This window comes from Populus trichocarpa, chromosome 18, assembly GCF_000002775.5.
Source record: "Populus trichocarpa isolate Nisqually-1 chromosome 18, P.trichocarpa_v4.1, whole genome shotgun sequence".
In the NCBI taxonomy this organism is placed as follows: domain Eukaryota; kingdom Viridiplantae; phylum Streptophyta; class Magnoliopsida; order Malpighiales; family Salicaceae; genus Populus; species Populus trichocarpa.
In genome coordinates this window covers 11,971,968-11,978,154 of record NC_037302.2, presented here as the reverse complement: position 1 = coordinate 11,978,154, position 6,187 = coordinate 11,971,968, and the positions used below count along the sequence as shown (strand labels likewise).

At 35.2% G+C, this 6,187-nt stretch overlaps 1 long non-coding RNA gene across 2 annotated transcripts; it reads left to right on the top strand.

Annotated features, from left to right (window-relative positions):
- The first annotated feature begins 247 nt into the window (after positions 1 to 247).
- On the top strand, positions 248 to 5,818 carry LOC112324985 (uncharacterized). 2 transcript variants are annotated; one of them, XR_002978989.2, is made up of 4 exons: positions 248 to 810; positions 1,212 to 1,406; positions 3,921 to 4,151; positions 5,502 to 5,818. It is a non-coding gene; the product is annotated as an uncharacterized LOC112324985 (long non-coding RNA). The 2 variants fall into 2 exon arrangements; XR_002978988.2 differs by lacking the exon at positions 5,502 to 5,818 and having other exon boundaries at positions 288 to 810; positions 3,921 to 4,603.
- The last annotated feature ends 369 nt before the right edge of the window (positions 5,819 to 6,187 follow it).

Below are 6,187 nucleotides of genomic sequence, written 5' to 3'. Positions count from 1 at the left end.
ATTAGCTGTAGAGAACCTTGAGCTTGAAACAATCAATAACTACATTAATTTAGCCTTAACAAGTAGAAAGAATGAACATTAGTGTTAGAACATAAAATCTAAATTAAACTACCTAAAAGCCTAAAATCTAGAGTAAACTAATCAATCAGCAACACCCTATGTTTGAATTTAGTAAAATTATAACTATGAGTTAAGGATTAATTTGTGAAGAAAAAAATGGATTACCAGCTTGGAAACACTTTCTCTACTGTTTCTATGTAGTTTTTTGGTTCTTCTTCTTCTTGCTCTGTCACAGAAAATAACAAGGAGCTGTTTTTATTTCTGCCATCACAAAAAATAAAAGTTGTCACTGTAAAAACACATAAAATAACTAACAAACGTGCCGATGTGAGAAAAACTCAAATATGTAAGAAATTGTTGTTGATTTTGAAGAGATAGAAAAAGAAAGTGATCATTTCAATATTGAAACAAGAACAAAATATCTAAAATATTGAAATCCTTAAGATCCGCAGAGAAAGGCAGCTACTCTCATTACGTGCCACGTATTTCTTAACGATCCGAACCGCCAAAAGAAGCAAGGAAAGCCTTGTTAGTTGATTTTGCCTCCCTTTCTCTGCTCTCTGTTCCGAAGTGTTTCCTTTGAGACCACACACGCACACAGTGACACAGGTATTGGAAGAGAGTGTTGTTAGGAGTTCAAAACAAGAACAAGTCAGCAAACCCATCAAAGATAACCAGAAAACAATATTTGGCTTTCAAGACTAACTGCTTTCTCTTTCCAGCCTCCCCAAAAAAATCGTTGGCTTTGAGGTGAAATCTCTCTGTCTGTACTGTCCTTCTTTCTTTATTCTGTTTAGAATCTTCAATTGATTATATTACCATACATAGATGATAGATATCGATGCATCAGCTTGTGTTTTCTTTTTGTTTGTAGCTGTGATTTGATTTCTGACGATTTGTCCAATTCTGCATTTATTTTTGTGCTTTATTTTTAGATGATTTTTACAGGATTTTTTTCCCCGTTATTTTTTCTTCTTTGCTTTGGTAAATGCTTTTATTTCTCTTCGTACTTACAACTTGCCATCCTTACGTTCATGGTGACTTCTCCTTTACGTTTTTTGTGGGATTGGAGCCTAAGAATTTGAAAAGTTGATTAAGTAATTTGGCCTAATTGAAAGAGTGATGAATTCTATGTTTGTTTCTGTTTTCAGAATTCCGAGTGGATCAAGTAGAGATGGAGAAGAGAGTGTAATTAGGTGTTCAAAAGAAGAGCAATCCCATTAAGAAAAACAAGAAAAGGTTCCTCGAGAAAATTGTGGACTACATGAAATCTGATTCTTACATGTTTTCTCCTTTCATCTCGACACCACATATTGCTTCAAAGACCAGCTCTTCTTCTACTACAGGTAATATCAGTTCCAGTCCTGTTTGATGTTTCAGTTTTCTAGAAGGATGCTTGAGCAACAATAGGCTTTTTATGTTACCAGCTTTGTCTATTTGATGTTTCAGTTTTCAAATAATTAGGTTTGAACTTCTCTTTTATTTCATTTTCTCTTGGGAGTGTTTGGATGTTCCTCTGGGAAATAAGTTGTTTTTGTTTTTTTAATGCATCAGCTCTAGGCTGATAAGGCTTTCCTTCAAATTTCTATTCTTCTTAGATTCATATTGCTGGCTAGCAGAGGCTATTTATCTGTCAAAAGTTATTATATCAATGGAGTTGACCATTGAAAATTAGGGAGTTAACATTATGCAGCACCTTAATCCTTACATATTTTGAATTTTGTGATTATAATCCATTTTGCATTGGCTAATCGATAGCTTGCATTCTGCTCTCTTTAGCTCTAGCATCAATGAACAAGTATTGGACGTTTCCTATTATTAAGAAATTTGATTGGAAGAATAACAAGGTGGAATAGTATCAACAAATGAATGCATGATGTACCAACGTGTATATGTAAGAGAGGTATCAAAGTATCTCCCAGGTATTCAGAGTGCTATCCCGTTTTTTGATTCCATCTGAGCTTCTCAATAAATCACAGCCTATATATGCAAATTGCTTGTCCAAGAACTTAGCTCATTTAACAACACTAAGGAGAGTTAAGGAGAACAAATCATCCCAATCAATGGATTTTCCATTGAAAACCTTGGCATTCCTTAGCAGCCAAATGGACCAAAATGTTGAATCTAGAACCAAGAGCCACATTTTCTTGTGCATTTTCCCATGAGCATGCATACTCCACTGCTGAAATAGGCCATCCACTGTTCTAGACATCACCCACGAGCATCCCCACCAATTGAAAAATCTTGACCACAGCTGCAAGACCTGTTGGTAGTGAAGGAAAAGATGCGCCACCGTCTCCTGATACTCACCACAAATAGAGCAGAGGCTTGCTGGAAAATCAAGAACTCCAATGCGCCCTAGATGCTCCCTTGTTTGAAGGTTCTCAATTGCAGCTAATCATAGAAAAGCCTCCACTTTTGGAGAAGCTATTGACTTCCAAACATCTTCAAATTGGTATTCTGATACAGAATTGATATGGACATGCAAGGTGGTTCCAGAGTGTTTGTGATTCACAATGACACTTTTATCACAGAATTATTTGAAGCAAAAGCTTAACCCATTTTTTTGTTTCTAATTTCATATCTCAAATAGATATATGCTAGTGTATGGTTCAAGTTACTCCAGCTTCCAGACCATGGAACATTATGGTGTTTGTTGCATGTTTTCTTTCATTTTATATCTGCTAGTGTAACTCCACATGTTTTTGCATTATGTTCTTCAAATAACAACGCCCTTGAACAGTGATCATGTAGCCTCTTTTGCCTGCTTTATCTCTATAATTAGTACAAAGCTGTAAGAGTAGATGGATCATGTTAGTGATGTATGAACTTACTCAGATCATTCCAATTTTATCAGATGTCTCTGAGGGGACAGGGCTCTGCTCTTATTTAACCACTGTACAACCTAAGAGGTGATCTATATCCATGAGCAGCTTAAATGCTGAATCATTGTTCATACTGCTGCTAACCGATAGTAAACCTGCAATGCCATTGACTTCTGTTGGGAAGTTCAAACGGCTGGCAACAAATTCTTTGTATGTTGGGAAAAATGCATCCCCAGCCTCAGGAAGACATCACTGTTGCTAAACCTGTTGTTCACCATCTGAACTATCCGTGTAGGTTTATATGTGCCGGACTTTGTTTGTCTCTGCTCATGTAAATGGGTTCTGTATCTGTTCTGTTGTTTCTGCTCTGGAAAAGACTTGATGGTTCAAAGTGCATTAATAAAAATAAAGTACTACGGGTTTCCATAGCGTTGGTTCTTGTGCTTTATTTTTTTGAATCAGTACTTAAAATATAGCACCCATTGCTTGCTCCTTATACTATTGGCTACTGTTAGTTGTGGAGTGACTGAATCAGATTATAGCTTTTGATAAGCTATTTCCTAGAAATTATGAGTTTGAAATTCGTTGGGTTTTTGTTTATAAATCCTTTGAATAACTTTTGGTAGCCATTAAAGAATTCCTTTCCTAAGGAGGAAGGAGGTCAGATGATTTTTTTTTTTTTTGGGGGGGTGGCGGCGGCACATGTTTCATTAACTCAATAACCTGTAGTTATCATAATGTGATGGTTCAGTTCTGGTTTTTGCGTTGGTAGTTATATAGAAGTTTAAGCAACTTTGGTTTCAAGTGAAAGATACTTCAGTTTTGTTTTAACCATGGATTCGGTTTGATTTTCTTGCTGCATGGACCAGGTTTTGTTTGGCTTCATACTTGTTTCTTACTTTATGCATTTATTTATTTTTCTTCTTTTATCCCTTCACTTTGGAGCATAGAAATCATTGATGCTGTGAAGGATTGTACTGAAACTTCTGAGCCTTATGATTTATCATGTCATTTCTGAGGTTGTTTTAATTTCAGGACAGCCAAGTACGTTAAAAAAAAATTACTATGGAAGTTCCAACCAGGAAATTAACCACGAAGGATAATCAATCAACTGTTGAGACATCAAATGTAACAGTAGAAGACCAATTCTCTGAGCTTCCTGAGAAATGCATTTCTGGCCAGCAGAAGTTCGTGCACAAGGAAACAGTGAAGCACATGGTCTACCAAAGTTGCCGCTCTTCTCTGTCGGTTACTTTCTTATGCCACGTACGTGCATTTTTCTTGTTATTTATCTGGGTTTCAGCCTCTGCTCCCTCTGATTTAGAAAAAATGAGGATAATTGGATCTTAAAGAACTGATTTTCAACACTATCCAATTATATAGGGCTTATATGTGTGATTTTTTTAGAATAACGTGGGCGGGACTGAAATTCAATTGTAAGAGGTTATGCACATGAAACTATCTGGTGGGATGCAAGCATATACATTGTTTCTCGAAGTTATTGGCAAAAGAATACAGCGCATTTAACATCATAATATATGGCCAAGGCTAGTCGACATATTGTTTCTTGCATTTAACGTTGATTTTTCTACAGCAGAAAACTTGCAGAACTCACAATTCTCTACTGAGAAACAACTTTCTGATCATGTTGTCTGTAAAATTGATATAATGGCGCGGAGTTGCTTAATTTGTTCTATGTCAAGGGATATTGTTTGTTTTCCGTTGTGCTTTTAGTTTCAGACTTGGTTTATTCTGTCCAGGGAAGGGAACGCATGATGCGCAGCTACGGAAGCTTCTTCTTGACTGAATCTTTAGGGTGTATGAGAATAATAGTGGTTGTTTTTCATGTGTTTTTCCTTGAAAATATATCAAAATAATATATATTTTTTTAATTTTTAAAAAGTTATTTTTGATACTAGAATATTAAAATAATTCAAAAACATAAAAAAATTAATTTTAAACAAAAAAAAATTCAAAATTTATCCACCTACCCGTTTATAACGCAATGACAAAAGGGGTAAGTATGATTTCTATGTATGCGTCGAGTGTGCAGAGCGTGAACTATGTTTTAAGATTCGGTTTGTTTTCATCAACTTGTCGGAAATGAGCACTTAATTCTATCATATAACACTCTTAGTTTGTTGAGCTCGAGTTTGATCCGTAGATGTTTTCATAGTTGCAAGTGTCTCGACCTTCAAAATCTCAGGTCCAGTTTGCTCAACTTAACATGACAAACAGTTAATATGTCATTCTGTTGATGGAGAAAGGAAGTTTGTATTGGAAATCACTAGAACAATTCTGAGAACTTAAACTACCAGTGACAGTTAAGTAGATTAGACGGCACAAAGTGTTCATTATACTGGGGCCAGCAACATGTGTCTTGGAAAGTTGAAATGCCATTTGATCTGATTATACCTAGCGCTTACAGGCCTACATAATTGTGTACCACTGGCTGTAGACTTGATGCAAAATGAACCAAGGGTTAGGTATTAGAGATGGTGCAGAGGCAACATTTCAGGATAACAATGATAGAAATCTAAACACTGTTTTTGTTTTTCCTAATCTGTGCTGTCTGTATAGCGATTGAACTAAGACATTGTTACTTTTTGTTGACAGGATTGCATTGTGAATTATCATTACATGATTATAAGTGCATGCAAGGCGATGCACATCAAGAGTTAAATCTGTGTCTTGTCAGTTTCAGTAAGCGAATTACTTAATTCCCTCTCCATTAGGTCAACTACAGTGGATTATCCTCCTGAATGTTCGTTCAATTGCTATTTTCTTTCATGGCCTTTTCCTTGTGGATTTATCTGCAAGCATCATGGCTCCATCTCCAGTGCTGAACTGTAGACTGAAATTTACAGTACGTCTCTTCCTGGTTTATAATTGCTAGGTACACGGTACTGTGCTATAACATGGAAGTTCGGTTCTATGGAGTTCTAAAAAATAATAAAATAACATTGAAAATTTATATCAGATTATTAAATAAACTTATTAATTTTTTAAATAAGGATCTTTCGACGTAATTGTCTTATGTTATCATCAATATTTTATTATTTCTTTCTAAAATCACTAGTAATATAAAATAAGACCCCTTTGAGAAATTCATTGGGTTGTTTTAGTACTCATGTCTATGTATTTAATTTCTATTCATCCCATAATAATTAACACTAAAACTAATAAACTTAGATCAAAACATAGTAAATTGTTAAATTGGATATTAATTATTTTTTATAGGAGACCATTGTTTTTTTGCCTTTCGTTGATTTTGACTCCATTAAATGAAACAAGTTTACTCT